Raw genomic sequence first — 21,915 nt, 5'->3', positions numbered from 1 at the left:
TCTAATATGATGTATGCTGCAAGTAGCGATGCTGGGAGTCAGTGGCGGCTGGTTCTCCAGCCGGGGAGGGAGGCGGCAAGCAAACCACCCGAACCAATCAAGGGAGCAACGGTTTTCATGAAGCTCGATCTGAGAGGGGCATCCAGTCTCGTGAGGATCAAGGAGGGCAACAAATGTAAAACTGCATTTAATACTAGGACAGGACATTACAAATACCTTGTAATGCTGTTTGGTCTTTGCAACAGCATTTTTTCATGAATTCATCAACGATGCCCTCTGTGATATGTTACAGGTTTATCTCGACGATATTCTCATATATTCAAAATACCTAGAGAGCCACCACCCAGATCCTCTATTGCAGGTTGGAAAAATGTTCCATCGTATCGGGTTACATTTCTGGGTTATGTCATTTCCACTGCTGGTGTTTCGATGGACCCGGAAAAACTATCTCCGGTTCTACAGTGGCCTCAACCCATAGGTCTATGTCCACTTTGGCTACTTAACACTGGCTATGTTTTGACTACGTTTACTTATCTGTACCAATTTATTAAAAGGTGTGATTTTTATGTCTCCGTCTGATTCATGGTTCCTGATACCCAGGCTCTAATCACGTGCTTAAGGAAAAAAAAAACCCTATTGGAATCCGGATCCCCGCATGCAGATTAGGAGGCTGGCCGCATAGATAGGGGAGGCAGCACCCCTGCTCCCCATATGGAGCAGCCACCATTGCCTGGAGTCCTCTCTCGGGCATAGGTGTGCGCCCTCATAGGGTTCCTGATACCGGCATTTTCCAGCATTGCCAGTATACTGACTGACTGTGGACCACAAGAGGGGGCATGTACCCCTCTCCCTACGCGTTTCGCCCCTCACACTGATCAGGGCTTTGGGTGTGTGAATACATGTAATGTGCAAAATATGACGTTGTGTAGGTCGAGGGGCAGGTGGATTCTCAAACTAATAGGAGGCGGAGCTGTGTGATGTGTCATTTGAATACAATACCCACAATGCAGCAGTAACTCAAACAACCTGTCTTACATATAAATAGTTACAGATGATTAGTGTGTAAGAAATGTGTACACATGTTATTTGTAATATGGAATGTTTATAGGACAAGTAAGATATAGAATAGATCTAGATAGAATAGAAAATAAAGCGTTCTGGTGTGACTCCCCCCGAGCTCAGTGCAATGTTCCTGTAGGAGGGTGCTCACTGTTGCCATCTATTGGTAGCTTTGCGCAGTGGCAGTATTGTAGCCAATGAAGTTTATCTGAGGCGCGATTATTGCTAATTGAAAACTTTTACCAATACCCTGCTATGACGGCTTGCAATATAGCCGGCATCTGCAATTTTTGACAGTCTCTAAGGAGACTGAACTATCTGGTATAAGAATAGAATTAAGATGGTTGTTAAGCTATTATTATAAAATGCTTCTGTATTATAATATGTTCCTTTTTGTCTGTGTTCATAATTATGCTTATCTGTACTGGTAATGCACTGTCTTCCTGTGACCAGTTGCCTCCTTTCTCGTCTCCTCTGTCTAGATCAGGAGTGCCCAACCTTTTGAAGAGTAAGGGCCACCTAAGCGACTTGGTAACCGGCTGCGGGCCACTCTACTTTTTTTTTTCTTTTTGCGGATCGGATTGGAGGTAGGCGTTTGTAAGTGGACATAAGTCCATTTACATCTTCTACTTTTTAGAGGTCAATGGAGGGTCCAATTGGGTCGGACTGACTGTGTGAAAGGGGCCTGTGGCTCAGTGCAGGTAACCCCCAGGTGCACTGCTCTGCACCTGCGGATCAGTTTGAAAGCAGCCCAGTAACTACTGCAGAACAGATATGCCCATATATACACTGTGATTTTAGTGATAAACTTACTATCATTAACAGCTTTCATCACAAAGCAGGAGGTCGCGGGCCACATCAGAGGGGTCTGCGGGCCACTGGTTTGGCACTCCTGGTCTAGATAGAGGATCAAATCAACAGTCTCGGACCAATCCTGAAAGTCTTTGGGAGAGCGGACATAGGCCTTCTAGCTTGGTCCAATCTCCATTGGGGGGGCCTACCTTCGGGGAAGCCCCCATAGTACCTAGGAGGTTCTGTTTCGGCAGTCCTCCCGGGGAAAGGAGGTCTCCTGGTTTCGTCCGGGGCCCACTTGTTGAGTCTGGTACCTCAGTCCCTGTCTGGAGCCTAACGCCCCGGGGGATCAGGGTATGGTCCTTCTTTTGGAGGACATCAGACACCCGTCTGCACTTTTTAGTGTTTCACTCTTTATGTGTGTGCACTTTTTTTATGCACCGGGTGGAAGTTTTTTGGGTGTGTTTTGCACGCCATGGGCTTTTAAAAAAATAAAAAATCAAAATCAAATCAACAGTCTCTAGTCAATTAAGTTTGACAATTATTATGTCCATTTCCTCTCTTTGCCAACTATGAGGAGTCAACATTGTGCAGCAGTTGTGTCAATCTCCACTTCATACTCGGCACCGCAAAATAAATGTTCACTCTTGTCAGGTATTAGCAATAAAAATGCATGTAAAAGTTGTCAATTATCCGCTCACCACTCCCATCAGTACATCATAGCTTCAGATAAATAGTCCATTATTGTTGACACATCCAGTCCTTAATCCTGTGAGCTGTAAATTGAGAATCTTCCAAAGTGTCTTCTCTATTATGATGTATAGTGCAAGTAGCAATGGCAGGAGTCCTCTCTCGGGCATAGGTGTGTGCCCTTATAGGGTTCCTGATATCGGCATTTTACAGCATTGCCAGTATACTGACTGTCTGTGGACCACGAGAGGGGACATGTACCCCTCTGCCTACGCATTTCGCCCCTCGCACTGACCAGGGCTTTGTCTGTGTGTGTGAATACGTGTAATGTGTAAAACATGACATTGTGTAGCTCGGTGCTGTTCACTCATATTCAAGACACGTCTCTTCCCTCTGTATCCTGAGAGAAGAATTGTCTGTTCCTGGAACCGATAGAAAGGAAAGCGCTGCGGGAAGGTCTGTCCTAGAACCAATAAGAGGCAGAGCTGCAATGTCAATCATTTGAATACAATACCCACAATGCAACAGTAACTCAAACAGCCTGTCTTACATACAGATAGTTATAGATGATTGGTGTAAGAAATGTGTACACGTGTTATTTGTAATATGGAATGTTTAAAGCACAAGTAAGATATAGAATAGATAGAAAATAAAGCGTTCCGGTGTGACGCCCCCCCCCCCCCCGAGCTCAGTGCGATGTTCCTGTAGGAGGGTGCTCACTGTTGCCATCTATTGGTAGCTTTGCGCAGTGGCAGTATTGTAGCCAATGAAGTTCAACTGAGGCGCGATTATTGCTATTTGAAAACTTTTTACCAATACCCCGTCATGACGACTTGCAATATAGCCGGCAATGACAATTTTTGACAGTCTCTAAGGAGACTGAATTATCCGGTACAAGAATAGAACTAATGATGCTGCTAATAATGAAACTGGTATATGTTTTTGTTAAAATTACTAGCAATGTAGTTTCATTTTAACCATTAGACATCTGTGCTATAGCCAAAAGATAGCTGCAGCGCGGATGCCAATTGCTGGGAGGTCATCCCTGGACGTCCTCCTGTTTACTTCCGCAATGCGCGCTCCCACATCGGGGAAGTTCTGTGCTGGTCATGTCACTTGGACACAGCCAGTCACAGCGGCTGTTTACATTTCAATCGGCGTGTCCAATGAGAGATTATCTCATCGCCGGTGTCCTATCATATATCGGATAGTGTCCGCTGTGTACTGCGCAGTACACAGCACACACAGATTCCAAAAATGGCCGAGGATTAACGGCACCTGCGCCGTGATTTCAGGTTCTATCCCCACCATCCAAGTGAACATAGAGTAGGAATATAAAAGAGCCATAAAGCATTCTGGTGTGCCTCCCCCTGAGCTCAGTGCAATGTTCCTGTAGGAGGGTGCTCACTGTTGCCATCTATTGGTAGCTTTGCGCAGTGGCAGTATTGTAGCCAATGAAGTTTAACTGAGGCGCGATTATTGCTAATTGAAAACTTTTTACCAATACCCCGTCATGACGGCTTGCAATATGGCCGGCAATGACAATTTTTGACAGTCTCTAAGGAGACTGAACTATCTGGTACAAGAATAGTATTAAGGTGGTTGTTAAGCCACTTCTATAAAAACTGGCAGGATCAGACAGTTATTACAGGGAGCCATGTGACACAGCACAAGCACTGTACTGTATAACATGCTTTAACTACTTAACGACTATGCTATAGCCAAATGATGGCTACAGCGCAGCTCGAAAACTCTGGGAAGGTGTACATTGACGTCCTCCCAGAATTTTGAATCCAGATGACCCGGCGCATCACGGTAAATGGGTGCTGACAGTGGCCGTTTACCACATGATCGCTCCGTCAAATGACGGAGCGATCACTTGTAAACAAACCGGCGTCATGTCTGGTTCCTCTCTCCCTCTCTGTACAGATCGGTACAGGGGGGGGGGGGGGAGAGGGAAGAGATCAGATGCTGCTGCCGCACTGTGGGCTGAATGTATAGTGTCCACAGCGCTGATTTGTGCCCACTCCAGCCAGCCATCCATACTCAGCCAGCCATCCATCCATTCTCAGCAATACTCATCCATGCTCAGCCATCCATCCATACTCAGCAATACTCATCCATCCATCCATGCTCAGCCATCCATCCATACTCAGCAATACTCATCCATCCATCCATAGTCAGCCAGCCATCCATACTCAGCAATACTCATCCATTCATGCTCAGCCATCCCATCCATACTCAGCCATACTCGGCAATACCCAGCAATGCCAGCCAGCTGTACCCAGCCACCCAATCCATACTCAGCCATACTCAGCCATACCCAGCCATCCCATCCATACCCACCCGCACCTGGCCGTACCTAGCAGTACCCAGCCGTACCCACATCAGTTCTCATCCATGCCACTAGAGTGCCTCACAAAAGTGTAATAGGCCTGATGGTGCTCCCTGCATGTTGGGCCTCTCTGTGGACAGGCTGTGTAAAAGTCTCACACAGGTGGTATTGCCATACTCAGGAGAAGGAGAATCTATTTTGGGGTGTACATACCATGTGTTAGAAATATTGTATAAATAGACAACTTTGAGTAAACAAAAAAGCGTTTTCATTTTCTTTACACAATTTTCCAGTAACTTGTAGAAACAAATGACAAAAAAGACTCACTGTGCCCAATATTCCCCCCCCCCATTCCAAAATTGGGTCATTTTTGAGGCGTTTCCATTGTCCTGGTGCTCCAGGACCTACAAAAGTGAAGAGGTAGTCAAGAAACTATATGTGTAATGTGTAATTTATGCTCCAATAATGCCCCGACAGTGCTCCCTGCATGTTGCGCCTCTGTATGTGGCTATGATGTGTAAAAGTCTCACACATGTGGAATCGCCGTACTCAGGAAGAGTAGTAGAATGTGGTTTGGGGTGTAATTTGTGGTATGCTTATGCTGTGTGTGAGAAATAACCTGCTAATATAACAATTTTGTGAAAAAAAAGAAAACAAAATCTTGATTTTGCAAAGAATTGTGGGGAAAAAATTACAACTTCAGAAAAACTCACCATTCCTCTTGCTAAATACCTTGGAATGTCTACTTTCCAAAAATGGGTAATTTGGGGGGTATTTGTATTTTCCTGCCTTGTTAGGGTCTCAAGAAATGAGATAAGCCGTCAGTACATTAGGTGCGATGCATTTTCAGAGATTGGCACCATAGCTTGTGGACTTTCACAAAGACCAAATAGTATACACCAATTTGGGTTATTTTTACCAAAGAAATGTAGCAGTATGAATTTTGGCCAAAGTTTATGAAGAAAAATTACTAATTAGCAACATTTTATAATGGAAACTAAGAAAAATTATTTTTGTTTTGCAGAATTTTCAGTCTTTTTTTCTTTTATAGCACAAAAAATAAAAAACCCAGAGGTGATTAAATACCACCAAAAGAAAGCTCTATTTGTGTGAAAAAAAGGACAGATTTCATATAGGTGTTGCATTACTGAGTATTTGTCATTCAAAATGTGTGAGCACCGAAAGCTGAAAATTGGTCTGGTTAGGAAGGGGGTTTAAGTGCCCAGTGGTCAAGTGGTTAAGGGAACAGGATCTGTTTTTTTATTATTATTTTTTTTTTTTGGGGGGGGGGGGGTTTAACAAATGCTTTAAGAGATTTTCTCTGGTATAGATTATATTTCTTGTAGAGAATTTTCTTGTGTTATTATTTTGTAGTATAAGGAACAAAGCAGTAAATGTTTAGTGTAGTATAAGTGTTTTTACCACTTGCTGACCAGTCCTTAACTGGAACTTTTTGTTTAAAAGTTTAAATATATACACACACATACAGTATCTCACAAAAGTGAGTACACCCCTCACATTTTTTTAAATATTTTATTATATCTTCTCAAAACTGAAGAAATTACACTTTGCTACAATGTAAACTAGTGAGTGTACAGCTTGTATAACCATGTAAATTTGCTGTCCCCTCAAAATAACTCAACACACAGCCATTGATGTCTAAACCACTGGCACAACCCTAAGTGAAAATGTTCAAATCGGGCCCAATTAGCCGGTTTCCCTCCCCAGAGTCATATGACTCGTTAGTGTTACAAGGTCTCAGGTGTGAATAGGGAGCAGGTGTGTGAAATTTGGTGTTATCGCTCTCACTCTCTCATACTGGTCACTGGAAGTTCAACATGGCACCTCATAGTAAAGAAGTCTCTGAGGATCTGAAAAAGAAGAATTGTTGCTCTGCTTAAAGATGGAGTAGGCCAGTGATGGCGAACCTTGGCACCCCAGATGTTTTGGAACTACATTTCCCATGATGCTCATGCACTCTACAGTGCAGTTGAGCATCATGGGAAATGTAGTTCCAAAACATCTGGGGTGCCAAGGTTCGCCATCACTGGCCTAGGCTATAAGAAGATTGCACAAACCCTGAAACTAAGCTGCAGCACGGTGGCCAAGACAATACAGCAGTTTAACAGGACAGATTCCACTCAGAACAGGCCGCCCCGCCATGGTCGACCAAAGAAGTTGAGTGCACGTGCTCAGCGTCATATCCAGAGGTTGTCTTTGGGAAATAGACATATGAGTGCTGCCAGCATTGCTGCAGGGGTTGAAGGGGTGGAGCCTGTCAGTGCTCAGACCATACACAGCATGCTGAATCAAATTGGTCTGCATGGCTGTCATCTCAGAAGAAATCCAGCAAACAGTTTGTTGAAGACAAGCAGACTAAGGACATGGATTACTGGAACTGTGTCCTGTGTTCTGATGAGACCTAAATAAACTTACCGTATATACTCGAGTATAAGCCGAGATTTTCAGCCTCTTTTTTGAGGCTGAAAGTGCCCCCCTCGGCTTATACTCGAGTCATCGCTGTCTGCCCGCTCGATCAGCGTGTCGAGCAGACAGACAGCGGCCATTCTATGATTCAAAAGCCGCGCCTCCGGCTCCGCCTTCGCCTGTGATAGGCGGAACACTGAATTTCCCAGCAGCCTGTGTTCCGCCTATCACGGGCATCTTCTCATCCTCGTACTACGGACGAGGATGATACGACGTCCGTGATAGGCGGAACACAGGCTGCTGGGAAATTCAGTGTTCCGCCTATCACAGGCGAAGGAGGAGGCGCGGCTTTTGAATTTTACAATGGCCGCCGACGAAGAGGGCACGGGACGGAGGCAAGGCAAGGCACGGCACGGGACAGGACGGGACGGGACGGGACGGGACGAAGGCAAGGCACGACACGGGACGGAGGCTCGGGACAAAGGCTCGGGACACAGGTAGGCTGGACACACACACACACACACACACACACACACACACACACACACACACACACACACACACACACACACACATGGAGACACACACACACGGATGGATGGATGGATGGAGACACACACACACACAGGGATGGATGGATACACACACACACAGGGATGGATGGATGGATGGATGGAGACACACACACACAGGGATGGATGGATGGATGGAGACACACACACACAGGGATGGATGGATGGATGGATGGAGACACACACACACAGGGATGGATGGACACACACACACACAGGGATGGATGGACGGACACACAGGGATGGACGGACACACAGGGATGGACGGACACACACACAGGGATGGACAGGCATGTCTCACCCTCGGCTTATACACGAGTCAATAAGTTTGCCAGTTTTTTTGGGGGTAAATTGGGGGCCTCGGCTTATATTCGGGTCGGCCTATACTCGAGTATATACGGTATTTGGTTTAGATAGTGTCAAGTGTGTGTGGTGGCAACCAGATGAGGAGTACAAAGACAAGTGTGTCTTGCCTACAATCAAGCATGGTGGTGGGAATGTCATGGTCTGGGGCTGCATGAGTGCTGCCCGGCACTGGAGAGCTACAGTTCATTGAGGGAACCATGAATGCCAACATGTACTGTGACATACTGAAGCAGAGTATGATCCCCTCCCTTCAGAGACTGGGCCACAGGGCAGTATTCCAACATAACAACCCCAAACACACCTCCAAGACAACCACTGCCTGCTAAAGAACCTGAGGGTAAAGGTGATGGACTAGTTGAGCATCTGTGGGGCATCCTCAAATGGAAGGTGGAGGAGCGCAAGGTCTCTAACATCCACCAGCTCCGTAATGTTGTCATGGAGGAGTGGAAGAGGTCTCCAGTGGCAACCTGTGAAATTCTGGTGAACTCCATGCCCAAGAGGGTTAAGGCAGAGCTGGAAAATAATGGTTGCCACACAAAATATTGACACTTTGGGCTCAATGTGGACATTTTCAAGTGCTCACTTTTGTTGCCAGCGGTTTAGACATTAATAGCTGTGTGTTGAGTTATTTTGAGAGAACAGCAAATTTACTTTATTATACAAGCTGTACACTCACTACTTTACACTGTAGCAAAGTGTAATTTCTTCAGTTATACATTGTAAAGTAGTGGGATGGGACGCTTAAACAAAAATAAAAAAATTACTTTTTATTTTTTATTTTTACACTGTCCCTTTATTTTTATTTTTTATCACTAAATAAAAAGGTGACTCAAAAAAGGTCCTCTTTATTGAGAGATTTGGGGTCAAAAAGAACCCAAATCTCTAATTTACCTTTAAAAGAAACAAATCAAAAAAATTGAAAAAAAAAAAGAAATATGGCCTGGGAACTTGAAGTGATGTCAGGCATTGCTTCGGTCTTCTTAGGGCATAGAGACAAGTGGCGGCCATCTTGGTGTCACTCTTCTCCATACCCAGCTACTGCCAGCATTGGATCGCTCCCAGACTTCACCAATGGGTCAGGTAAGCGACAGAAGCGAACGGGGCACCCTACCCAATGTTTCTCTTCTCTCTCAGTTTCTCTCCATCACGCCGCTAATGTGACCCCAGTGTTGACAGAGTGGGGCAGGGTTAGGTCAAGGAAGGATGCTGTGCGGGTGATCAACACCCTTCTTATTAACACTGATGACATCAATGGATGTTAGGATGCCGGTGGCTGGAAGGCTGAAATGGTGCACAATAAAAACTTGTGGCTTTGTGTAACTAAAAGGCAGCTGTTGGCTTGTATATATTTTTGGGCAATTTTTAGACACTTTGTCAAGGCACCCTGCTTGAAAAAGGCTGTCCGTTATTGTTGACACATCCAGTCCTTAATCCTGTAAGCTGTTGGCTGTAAATTGAGGATCTTACAAAGCGTCTGTTCTAATTTGCTATATAGTACAAGTAGTGATGCCTGGAGTCCTCTCTTGGGCATAGGTGTGTACCAGCATAGGGTTCCCGATATTGACATTTTCCAGTATTGCCAGTATACTGACTGACTGTGGACCACAAGAGGGGGCATGTACCCCTCTGCCTACGCGTTTCGCCGCTCGCACTGACCAGGACTTTGGGTGTGCGAACTATGTGTACTCTGTAATACATGACATTGTGTAGCTCGGTGTTGTTCAGTCACATTTAGGACATGGCTCTTCCCTCTATATGCTGAGAGAAGAATTGTCTGGAGCCCGTTCCTGGAACCAATAGAAAGGAAAGAACTGCAGGAAGGTCATTCCTAGAACCAATAGGAGGTGGAGCTGTGTGAATAGTCATTTGAATACAATACCCGCAATGCAGCAGTAACTCAAACAGCCTGTCTTACATATAGTTAGTTATAGATGATTGGTGTGTAAGAAATGTGTACACGTGTTATTTGTAATGTGGAATGTTTATAGGACAAGTAAGATATAGATTCGAAAATAAAGCGTTCAGGTGTGACTCCCCCTGAGCTCAGTGTGATGTTCCTGTAGGAGGGTGCTCGCTGTGGCCATCTATTGGCAGCTTTGCGCAGTGGCAGTATTGTAGCCAATGAAGTTTAACTGAGGCGCGATTATTGCTAATTGAAAACTTTTACCAATACCCCGTCATGACGGCTTGCAATATAGCCGGCAATGACAATTTTTGACAGTCTCTAAGGAGACTGAATTATCCGGTACAAGAATAGAACAAATGGTGATGATAATAATTAAACTGCTGTAAGCTTTATGGTACTGTTAATGTTACTAGCAATGTAGTTGCTTTTTAATAACAAACTTTACTTGGTGGGATTGCCTGGGAGCAGAAAATTGCTGGAAATGTATTTCTTATGATTTCAACACTGTTTGAAATCCCTATTAAAGCGGGAGTCCGCCGGGACTCCGCGTTTTTTTTTTTTTTAAAAGCCAGCAGCTACAAATACTGCAGCTGCTGACTTTTAAAATAGTGACACTTACCCGTCCAGTGCGCCCGCGATGTCGGCACCCGAAGCCGATCTCTAGATCGTCCCTTGGGTGCTGCCGCCGCCATCTTGGGTATGGGAATCAGGAAATTGAGCCTTTCGGCTTCATTTCCCGGTTCCCTACTGCGCATGCGCGAGTCGCGCTGCGCAATAAGGACGGTCCCCGCTGCCTCTGGGATCTGTGTGTTTCCCAGCAGGCAGCGGGGCACTTGTGGAAAGGGGCGGGCACTTGCGGAAAGGGGCAGTACAGGTACTGTACAGGTATCTGCACTCCCTCCCCCCTGAAAGGTGCCAATTGTGGCGCCGGAGGGGGGGAGGGTTCCGATGAGCGGAAGGTCCACTTTAGGGTGGACCTCCGCTTTAATCCTGATCCTACAATACATAGTGTAACGAAAATGTAAGCGTAGGATAGTTTTGCCTTAGCAAAATGTGATTAGTGTAATTGTAGAATTGAAAAGAACAGAGCCAGTTTTCTAGGATCGAAGTGACACCTAGATGCCAATAAAAGTTCCCATCAGAGTAAACATAGAATGCCACCTTCCTGAGGCCTCAAAGAAAACTGCTAGTCATTTTGGCTACACAGATCTGCAGGGGGCATTCACAAGGCCCCCCGGCCGGTCTGCAAACTTTGAATAATATCAACAGATCTAAGGAACCTATGTTATCTCTCATACAATGGAGTAGATCAACAAATTATAATGAGACTGTGATAGTGCGGCAGACAATCTGACACTAACTGTCACTGGGGAGAACTGACTAACTGCAATTGACATCACCAGTGACACTAATACAGTGATCAGTGGTAATACTATATACTGTCACTGAACTAATGACACTGGCTGGGCAGGTTTAACTATGAGCCCAACTATGTGTACACATAGGAACCTCTCAGTTTCTCGGTCCTGCAAGGCAGGACCGAGAAACTGGCAGATTGCTCCCTCTGTGTTGTTTACTAACACAGGGCTCTGGGCTGTGACTGCACACAGCCGATTAGCAGGTCCCAGCTGTGAATCATTTGCTTGCTGACAGGCTCCAGCTGTGTGCAATCACAGCGGGTGCCAGGCAGGAGGCCCATATGGGTACGTCACTTTGCCTACAGTGGCCTTTCATCCACAGTACATTGCAGGCGGTCACTACATGGTTAATTAATAATTCCAGGCTTCTCGGCCTTTTGGCTAAGATCAAGTGTAGTATCTGTTCTTATCAGTTGCCAATAGGTGGCGCTAGTTTACCGTCCCTGCTCTACGGCGAGGTGGAGTAGGGGTGGCGGTTACTATGCAAAGCCTGTTGGTGTAAAGGTGACCCGGACTGGTTCGTAGCCGGTTCGGGAAGCCTTCTGATGAGGGCGGAGAACCACTGGTCGGCGCCAGGGGAGGGGACCCTGGCAGACCGGCTTGGATTGTGGCAGCTTTAGCCCCAGTCAGTTTTTCGGGAGGGAACGCTTAGCTCTTCTGTTCCAGCAGAGGGGCGGCCGGTACCTTTCGAATATAATTAGGTAGGAGTGACGGGAGTGAGGGTGGGACCTGATGGCAAAGGGTCTCACTAAGCTCGCTGATCTCCATGCCTTTCTGGCTGTGGTGGGGGCTGTCGTGGTCTGGGCTGGGCTGTCGGGGATGCTTTTGTTGGAAAGCCCATGGTGATGTGCCCCTGGAGTGGCAGTCCAGGGGTGCCTTCTTTCACTGTGCGTCAGCACTTTGATTTAGGCACCTAGGTCACGTCACCATTACACGCTTTTTTTACACCTGCCTCTAGGGCCCGGCCTTTTGGCTAGGACCAGAGGAATTTTTGATTCCTGGCCGGAGGGCCGGCCATTGTACTGCACAATGGCCACTTTTTCACTCTCCTCTCCTCTCCTCTCCTCTCCACTATCCCTTCCTCACTTTTTATTTATTTTATTTGTGTGTGTTTGTCACTGTTTGTCACTGCACGTTTGATGAGTAGGGTGTCGGTCCTCGGACCAATCCTGAAAGTCTCTGGGAGAGCGGACATAGGTCTTCTGGCTTGGTCCAATCTCCATGAGGGGGGGCCTACCTTCGGGGAAGCCCCCACAGTACCAAGTACCTAGGAGGTTCTGTTTCGGCAGTCCTCCCGGGGAAAGGAGGGATTCCGGTTTTGTCCGGGTCCCACTTGTTGAGTCTGGTACCTCAGTCCCCGTCTGGAGCCTAACGCCCCGGGGGATCAGGGTATGGTCCTTCTTTTGGAGGACATCAGGCACCCGTCTGCACTTTTTAGTGTTTCACTCTTTATGTGTGTGCACTTTTTTTATGCACCGGGTGGAAGTTTTTTGGGTGTGTTTGCACGCCATGGGCTTTTTCAATAAAAATTAATAATTCCAGGCATTGCATCGCTTCTCGGCCTTTTGGCTAAGATCAAGTGTAGTATCTGTTCTTATCAGTTGCCAAAGGAGGCGCTGGTCCATCCCTATTTGAGAGGGTTTGGGCGGCGCTCTCCGATGGTGTAATTTGCATCCCGAAGGATGGTTTCGGTAGGGGCCACGTCGTGCCGCCCGACAGTATACTGGGGGCCGATGTATGGTTGAGTCTGAGCCATCTGGAAGGATGCCCCTGGTGAGGGCAGGTGCTGCCTGGTCGGATCCAGAGGGCCGGGTACCCGGCCTCTGGTCTGGATTGGGGTAGCTCTAGCCCCGGGCAGTTTTTCGGAAAGGAACGCTGGTTACTCCTTATGGATGAGGGGGAGTGCCGGTTAGTACATCCGAATATAATTAGGAAGGAGTGATGGGAGCGACGGTGGAGCCTGATGGTAAAGGGCTCTCACCAAGCTTCCTGATCTTCATGCCTTCCTGTCTGGGGTGGGGGCTGCTGTGGTCTGGGCCGGGGGTCGGGGGCGGTCTTGAAAGCCTATGGAGTATGTGCCCCTGGAGTGGCAGTCCAGGGGTGCCTAACAATCACTGTGAGTGAGGGTCACTTTGATTTTGGGCACCACGGTCACTGCACCATGACACGCTTTTTTAGCACCTGCCTCTTGGGCCGGGCCTTTTGGCTGGGACCAGAGGAATTTTTTATTCCAGGCCGGAGGGCCTGGTCGTTGTTTCACACAACGACCACCTTTTCACTCTCCTCTCCACTATCCCTTCCCCACTTTTTATTTATTTTCAGTGTGTCTTGTTTTGTCACTTTGCACGTTTGCTGTGATGAGTAGGGTCACAGGTTCTAGGGCCTGTCCTGAAAGTCTGGTGTGGGGGTGGACATGGCCTTCTCGCTTAGTTCACCCTCTGCCTTAGGGTTTGGGGTCTTCCTTCGGGGGAGCCCTACCTAGTATTTGGGTGGGTCTGTTTCGGCAGACCTTCCGACGAACGGGGTCTGACTGGTTTCGGCCAGGAAGATCAAGTTTTAAGTGTCCTTGTCCCTGTCAGGAGCCTAAACGCCCCGGGGGATTCAGGACAAGGTCCTCTGATTTTAGAGGACTTGTGTACCCGTCTGCACTTTTTTGTGTCACTCTTTATGTGTGTGCACATTTTTTATGCACCGGGTGAAGTTTTTTGGAGTGTGTTTTGCACGCCACTGGCTTTCAATAAAAGAAAAAGAAAAAAAATCTGTTCTTATCAGTTACCAGGAGGTGGCACTTGCTCACTTTTTTTGATTGTATGTCTTTGTTTTTGTCACTGTCACTGCACGTTTGATGAGTAGGGTGTCGGTCCTCGGACCAATCCTGAAAGTCTCTGGGAGAGCGGACATAGGCCTTATGGCTTGGTCCAATCTCCATGAGGGGGGGCCTACCTTCGGGGAAGCCCCCACAGTACCAAGTACCTAGGAGGTTCTGTTTCGGCAGTCCTCCCGGGGAAAGGAGGGATTCCGGTTTCGTCCGGGTCCCACTTGTTGAGTCTGGTACCTCAGTCCCTGTCTGGAGCCTAACGCCCCGGGGGATCAGGGTATGGTCCTTCTTTTGGAGGACATCAGGCACCCGTCTGCACTTTTTAGTGTTTCACTCTTTATGTGTGTGCACTTTTTTTATGCACCGGGTGGAAGTTTTTTGGGTGTGTTTGCACGCCATGGGCTTTTTCAAAAAAAAAAAAAAAAAAAATTAATAATTCCAGGCATTGCATCGCTTCTCGGCCTTTTGGCTAAGATCAAGTGTAGTATCTGTTCTTATCAGTTGCCAAAGGAGGCGCTGGTCCATCCCTATTTGAGAGGGTTTGGGCGGCGCTCTCCGATGGTGTAATTTGCATCCCGAAGGATGGTTTCGGTAGGGGCCACGTCGTGCCGCCCGACAGTAAACTGGGGGCCGATGCATGGTTGAGTCTGAGCCATCTGGAAGGATGCCCCTGGTGAGGGCGGGTGCTGCCTGGTCGGATCCAGAGGGTCGGGTTCCCGGCCTCTGGTCTGGATTGGGGTAGTTCTAGCCCCGGGCAGTTTTTCGGAAAGGAACGCTGGTTACTCTCTTGGCTAGGGGGGAGTGCCGGTTAGTACATCCGAATATAATTAGGAAGGAGTGATGGGAGCGATGGTGGAGCCTGATGGTAAAGGGCTCTCACCGAGCTTCCTGATCTTCATGCCTTCCTGTCTGGGGTGGGGGCTGCTGTGGTCTGGGCCGGGGGTCGGGGGCGGTCTTGAAAGCCTATGGAGTATGTGCCCCTGGAGTGGCAGTCCAGGGGTGCCTAACAATCACTGTGAGTGAGGGTCACTTTGATTTTGGGCACCACGGTCACTGCACCATGACACGCTTTTTTAGCACCTGCCTCTTGGGTCGGGCCTTTTGGCTGGGACCAGAGGAATTTTTTATTCCCGGCCGGAGGGCCTGGTCGTTGTTACACACAACGACCACCTTTTCACTCTCCTCTCCACTATCCCTTCCCCACTTTTTATTTATTTTCAGTGTGTTTTGTCACTTTGCACGTTTGCTGTGATGAGTAGGGTCACAGGTTCTAGGGCCTGTCCTGAAAGTCTGGTGTGGGGGTGGACATGGCCTTCTGGCTTAGTTCACCCTCTGCCTTAGGGTTTGGGGTCTTCCTTCGGGGGAGCCCTACCTAGTATTTGGGTGGGTCTGTTTCGGCAGACCTTCCGAAGAACGGGGTCTGACTGGTTTTGGCCAGGAAGACCAAGTTTTAAGTGTCCTTGTCCCTGTCAGGAGCCTAACGCCCCGGGGGATTCAGGACAAGGTCCTCTGATTTTAGAGGACTTGTGTACCCGTCTGCACTTTTTTGTGTCACTCTCTATGTGTGTGCACATTTTTTATGCACCGGGTGAAATTTTTTGGAGTGTGTTTTGCACGCCACTGGCTTTCAATAAAAGAAAAAGGCAGTCCAGGGGTGCCTTATTCACTGTGCGTCCGCACTTTGATTTTGGCACCTAGGTCACGTCACCATTACACGCTTTTTTTTTACACCTGCCTCTAGGGCCCGGCCTTTTGGCTAGGACCAGAGGAATTTTTGATTTCTGGCCGGAGGGCCGGCCATTGTATTGCACAATGGCCACTTTTCACTCTCCTCTCCACTATCCCTTCTCCTCTCCACTATCCCTTCCTCACTTTTTATTTATTTTATTTGTGTGTGTTTTGTCACTGTTTGTCACTTCACGTTTTGATTAGTAGGGTGTCGGTCCTCGGACCAATCCTGAACGTCTTGTGGGAGAGCGGACATAGGCCTTCTGGCTTGGTCCAATCTCCATGAGGGGTGGCCTACCTTCGGGGAAGCCCCCACAGTACCAAGTACCTAGGAGGTTCTGTTTCGGCAGTCCTCCCGGGGAAAGGAGGTCTTCCGGTTTTGTCCGGGGACCACTTGTTGAGTCTGGTACCTCAGTCCCCGTCTGGAGCCTAACGCCCCGGGGGATCAGGGTATGGTCCTTCTTTTGGAGGACATCAGGCACCCGTCTGCACTTTTTAGTGTTCACTCTTTATGTGTGTGCACTTTTTTTATGCACCGGGTGGAAGTTTTTTGGGTGTGTTTGCACGCCATGGGCTTTTTCAAGAATTTTTTTTTAAAAAAAAACTGAGGCGCGATTATTGCTAATTAAAAACTTTTTACCAATACCCCGTCATGACAGCTTGCAATATAGCCGGCAATGACAATTTTTGACAGTCTCTAAGGAGACTGAATTATCCGGTACAAGAATAGAACTAATGATGCTGCTAATAATGAAACTGGTATATGTTTTTGTTAAAATTACTAGCAATGTAGTTTCATTTTAACCACTAGACATCTGTGCTATAGCCAAAAAATTGCTCTTGCGCGGATGCCAATTGCTGGGAGGTCGTCCCTGGACATCCTCCTGTTTACTTCCGCAATGCGCGCTCCCACATCAGGGAAGTTCTGTGCTGGCCATGTCACTTGGACACAGCCAGTCACAGCGGCTGTTTACAGTACAATCGGCGTGTCCAATGAGAGATTATCTCATCGCCGGTGTCCTATCATATATGGTCCCCCATCGGATAGTGTCCGCTGTGTACTGCGCAGTACACAGCACACACAGATTCCAAAAATGGCCGAGGATGAACGGTGCCTGCGCCGTGATTTCAGGTTCTATCCCCACCATCCAAGTGAACATAGAGTAGGAATATAAAAGAGCCGAACGCAGCGAGGCTGAACCCGAAGCGTGGCGAGCTAAGCTCGCCCGCGAGGGGCCCTCTAATTTTCCCAACCCTATGTCCGCTTGGATGGTGGGGCCACCACCTCCACTCACGGCGCAGGCGCCGTTCATCTTCGGAGATTTTCCGAAGCTTCTTTTGCCCCGTACTGCGCATGAAGAGGTTTGGAATAGCTCTGGTTGAGGGAATCGATAGACTTCCAAAATGGAATACTGTCTTTCTGCAATCAAAGCATCTAAGGATGTCTGGAATCGTTTGGTTTTGTTGGGGCATGTCTTGGCAATGAAATCTGTGTATTGCATGACATGGAATGCGTGGTGGGGAGGGAAGTTGTATTCCACGGCCAGGCGGTCGTAGGGTTTTTTTTGATTGAAAATGTATACTTTATTTTGCAAGAAAATATACAAAAAACAAAATACTTTTAACAGGGTACATTCCACACTGTACTGCGACGCAGCGCATAAAATACACTACATAACAATACAGTTCCAAACATACAAATAAATTACATTCATCCTGCGGTATGATGCCTGATGTGTTGTGCAGAGTAATAATACCCCGAAACATCACATCATGCATGACGCCGCATTACCCTGAAAGCATTACCAAAAATCATTACCGAATACATGTCAAGTCATACAGTCTTAGTCAAAGTCAAAATCAAAATGACATTTCAATGAGCAACAGGTGTGATGGGGGGGGGGGGGTTGGAGAAGGTGGGGAGGGGAGGGGAAAAAGAGTTCACAGGCCCGAAGCTTTATTGAACTGCCAAAAAGGGTACATAGTGGTGGGAGGGGGAAATCTTCAGACCTCCTCTTCCTCCTTGTTGTCCATCAGGTGAGACTGAGCAGGTGAGTCAGTCTGCGGCAGTCCTGGATGGACATCCTCTCCCTCTGGTGGATGAGGCGCTTTCTGGCACACCAAACAGCGTCCTTAAAGCAACACAGCACCCGCCAGGCACTATCAATGTCCTCTTGTGCGTGAGTCCCACAAAAGAGTCCGTTTAACACACCAAAGTGAGTTATAGCAGTCTGTGGAACAAAGTCTTTGAGATCAGGTTCCAGAGCCCTCAACAGGCCCTGTGCAAAGGGACACTCCCAGAAAACATGCAGAGCAGTTTCCTCCTGGATGATGCAAAAGGGGCAGTGTCTGTATCTGCACAGGTTTCTGGCATGCATGAATGTCCTGAGTGGCAACCCCCCTTGGTTTGCCATCCATGCCAGATCTTTGTGCCTGTTGGTAAGTCTCTTTGAAGAAACATTTCTCCAGACCACTTTACAAGTGGCTGAAGGGAGGCCTGGAACAGTCTCAACAATGTCCGATGCTCTGATCAACTTGTGGATAGTTTTTGGCTTCCACAAGTCGGGCTTCACTCCATGTAGCCCCCGCTCCTTAATAAACTTGAAAGTGTCCAAGTAATACCAAGGAGTGTCCCATTTGTCCCATCCAAGGGACCTCCAGAGAGGCAGGAGGAAAAAACGGCACATGGAGTTACCACCAGAGTCTACAGTTCTGTCCACCAAAGTTCTGCGGATGCAGTTATAGGCAAAGAAGACCCTCAGTAGGGTGGCGATGTCGGGCACGCCCTTACCGCCCTTGAGGGGTTCCTTGAACATAACCGCCCGCTTTACTCTGTCCATTTTGGAGCTCCAGATGAAGTGAAACACTGCCCTGGTGATGGCCTTGCAGGTGTTAACCCGGGGGGGCCAGGCCTGGGCGAGGTACTGCAACACAGGGAGAATCTCGCTGCGGAGTACCAGTGTTTTACCTTCGATGGTGAGTTCTCGGAGGCTCCAAAGTCCAAACTTCTGTCGCATCTTTGTCAGTCTTTCTTCCCAGGACTTCAGGGCTGCGCCCTCTGCTCCAAGCCAGACCCCAAGGATTTTGATGAAGTCTGCTTTGATGCTGAAGGGCATGGGTGCAGAAGAAGGCAGGAACCACTTTCCGAAGAGCATGACTTCCGACTTCCCGCAGTTGACCTTTGCCCCTGAAGCTTGGCCGAAGTCCTCACACATCTGGGCGAGTGTGTCGATGGAGCGCCGGTCGGCACAGAACACCTTCACATCGTCCATGTAGAGCGAGCACTTGACCTCCCGTCTGTCCGGTTCTGGTGCGGTGATCCCTCTGATCTCTGGGTTCCCTCTGATGCTTCGGGCGAAGAGCTCTATACAACAGACAAAAAGCAGAGGGGAGAGAGGGCAGCCTTGTCTGACCCCAGACAATACTGGAAAGGGGTCAGTTTTCCAACCGTTCACCAACACCACACTACAAATATCGTTATACATAACATTTACATACGAACAAAACATCTCCCCAAGACCAAACCTGCGCAGAGTGCTGCACATAAACTCATGGGAGACACGGTCAAAGGCCTTCTCCTGGTCAAGACTGACCAGGGCCGCGTGCACACGGCGGCCATGAATGTACTGGAACGTGTCCCGGACAAGCGCAAGGCTGTCCGCAATCCTGCGACCAGGAATGCCACAAGTCTGATCCGGGGGGATGATCTGTCCGATGACAGATTTCAGCCTGTTGGCCAGAACCTTGGCGAGGATTTTGTAGTCCACGTTCAGAAGAGAGATCGGACGCCAGTTTTTCAGGTCCGATCTCTCCCCCTTGCGCTTGTACAAAATCGTGATCATCCCCTCCCTTAGGGTCGGAGGCATTCTGCCCTCCACCACCATCTCCTCGTACAGCTCGAGCAGGTCCGGGCCTACGAGATCCCACAGCGTTACATAAAGTTCAACTGGGAGACCATCGCAGCCCGGGGTCCTACCTTGCCTAAAGGATTTAGCGGCAGAGTGCAGCTCCTCCAACACCAAGGGGGCGTTGACGTCCGATGAACCTGCAGGACCAATTTGGTTAGAGATACCTGACAGGAACCTGTCGGCTGCCTGTGAATCTGTTGTTTTCGGGGAGTAGAGTATGGTGTAGTAGTCGCTGACCACTTGCATCACAGCCTCCTTTCCCTTCTGGAGTGTTCCGGTCTCGTCACGCAGCTCAGACAAGGGTGTGTGTCCTGAGTGGAGTTTCCTGAAAAAGAAAGAATTACACTTCTCACCTTTCTCAAGGTTCTCCACCTTGGCATGGAAGACAATGTGCCTGGATTCTTCCTCAAAGTGCCCTTTCAGGCTCTTCTTGGTGTCCTCCAGGTCCTGCCTAACGTCTCAGCCACAGTGGTAAAGGTCCTGCAGGGACTGCAACTGACGTTGCAGTCTCCTGAGTTCCTTCTTCCTGGCACACACTTGCTGTCGTCCCTTTGCCTGAAAGAAGCTGCGCAGCTTGACTTTCACAAACTCCCACCAGTCACTTACCCTTCCGAAGAATCGCTTTTCCTCCTTCCAGGTGGCATAGGCCTCCCGGAGTTCCCCCATCAGTTCCTCATTTTCCAGCAGGGTACTATTCAGCTTCCAGGAGCCTGGTCCGCGGGCAAAGCCCTCGCCCAGGTTACCCCGAAAGTGGATAGCCCTGTGGTCAGAGAAAAAGCAGGGGATCATGGAGAAATCGCGATGCTTGACTGCTCTTGAAGTGAGCACGAAGTCGATCCTGGAACGCACTGATCCATCGGGACGGCACCATGAGTAGTTCACGGTACCTCTCCCTATGGATCCCACGGCGTCCTGCAGGGAAGCCTCCGAGATCATCTCCTTGAGCAGCCTGGATGTAGCATCAAGTTTTGCGTACATGCTGGAGCTGTGCCCATCCTCCTCTATCGGACAGTTAAAATCACCGCCGATTACTACTGCCCTGGTGGTGACGAGTTGGGTCCGCAGGGTCTGGAAAAGTTCCAGCCGCTCATTCTTATCTGGGGGGGCGTACACGTTGATGAGCCTAATTGGCTCTCCCACCCACGAGCCGTCTATGACCAGAAGACGGCCACAGACTAGCTCATGGATGGAGTCAACCGCGAAGCGCCCACCCCTGACAAGAATGGCTACACCTGCAGACTTACAATCGCCACCCCCGGACCAGTAGGAGGGACCGAGGGTCCACTGGGAGGTCAGATGGGTGTACCTCCTCAGAGGAGGGAGTGCGCACTCCTGGAGCATGTAGACATCACTGCTGAGTGGCTAGGAATGTCAGTGCCGCTTGCCTAATCGCTTCTCGGCCTTTTGGCTAAGATCAAGTGTAGTATCTGTTCTTATCAGTTGCCAATAGGTGGCGCTTGTTTACCGTCCCTGCTCTACGGCGAGGTGGAGCAGGGGTGGCGGTTGCTATGCAAAGCCTGTTGGTGTAAAGGTGACCCGGACTGGTTTGTAGCCGGTTCGGGAAGCCTCCTGATGGGGATGGAGAACCACTGGTCGAAGCCAGGGGAGGGGACCCTGGCCTTTTGGCCTGGATTGTGGCAGCTTTAGCTCCGGTCAGTTTTTCGGGACTGGAACGCTTGTTCCCCTTTTGGAGTGTGGGGGGAGCGGCCAGTACGTCCCGAATGTAATTAGGTGGGAGTGATGGGAGTGAGGGTGGACCTGATGGTAAAGGGTCTCACTAAGCTCCTGGATCTCCATACCTTCCTGATTAGGGTGGGGGCTGTTGTGGTCTGGGCTGGGGGGCCAGGGATGCTTTTGTTGGAAAGCCCATGGTGATGTGCCCCTGGAGTGGCAGTC

The 21,915-nt window shown here is 48.6% G+C and overlaps 5 non-coding genes and 4 pseudogenes across 5 annotated transcripts; all 9 read left to right on the top strand.

Annotated features, from left to right (window-relative positions):
- Positions 1-1,227: 1,227 nt before the first annotated feature.
- On the top strand, positions 1,228-1,368 carry LOC143941800 (U4 spliceosomal RNA). The gene has a single exon (XR_013264426.1). It is a non-coding gene; the product is annotated as a U4 spliceosomal RNA (small nuclear RNA).
- A 1,910-nt stretch (positions 1,369-3,278) lies between these two features.
- LOC143941802 (U4 spliceosomal RNA) lies at positions 3,279-3,420 on the top strand. Its single transcript, XR_013264428.1, has one exon. It is a non-coding gene; the product is annotated as a U4 spliceosomal RNA (small nuclear RNA).
- A 546-nt stretch (positions 3,421-3,966) lies between these two features.
- On the top strand, positions 3,967-4,108 carry LOC143941796 (U4 spliceosomal RNA). The gene has a single exon (XR_013264424.1). It is a non-coding gene; the product is annotated as a U4 spliceosomal RNA (small nuclear RNA).
- Positions 4,109-10,333: 6,225 nt separating this feature from the next.
- On the top strand, positions 10,334-10,474 carry LOC143941791 (U4 spliceosomal RNA). The gene has a single exon (XR_013264418.1). It is a non-coding gene; the product is annotated as a U4 spliceosomal RNA (small nuclear RNA).
- A 1,452-nt stretch (positions 10,475-11,926) lies between these two features.
- On the top strand, positions 11,927-12,008 carry LOC143941771 (U2 spliceosomal RNA; annotated as a pseudogene).
- A 1,106-nt stretch (positions 12,009-13,114) lies between these two features.
- Positions 13,115-13,222, top strand: LOC143941739 (U2 spliceosomal RNA; annotated as a pseudogene).
- A 1,610-nt stretch (positions 13,223-14,832) lies between these two features.
- On the top strand, positions 14,833-14,940 carry LOC143941738 (U2 spliceosomal RNA; annotated as a pseudogene).
- A 1,729-nt stretch (positions 14,941-16,669) lies between these two features.
- LOC143941803 (U4 spliceosomal RNA) lies at positions 16,670-16,817 on the top strand. The gene has a single exon (XR_013264429.1). It is a non-coding gene; the product is annotated as a U4 spliceosomal RNA (small nuclear RNA).
- A 4,590-nt stretch (positions 16,818-21,407) lies between these two features.
- LOC143941748 (U2 spliceosomal RNA) lies at positions 21,408-21,489 on the top strand (annotated as a pseudogene).
- The last annotated feature ends 426 nt before the right edge of the window (positions 21,490-21,915 follow it).

The sequence above is a fragment of the Lithobates pipiens genome, unplaced genomic scaffold, assembly GCF_037356315.1.
Source record: "Lithobates pipiens isolate NorthernLeopardFrog02 unplaced genomic scaffold, aLitPip1_a1.2 Scaffold_3, whole genome shotgun sequence".
Lineage (NCBI taxonomy): Eukaryota > Metazoa > Chordata > Amphibia > Anura > Ranidae > Lithobates > Lithobates pipiens.
Note: the sequence above shows the minus strand (reverse complement) of the source record. Positions and strands in the feature narration are given on the sequence as shown.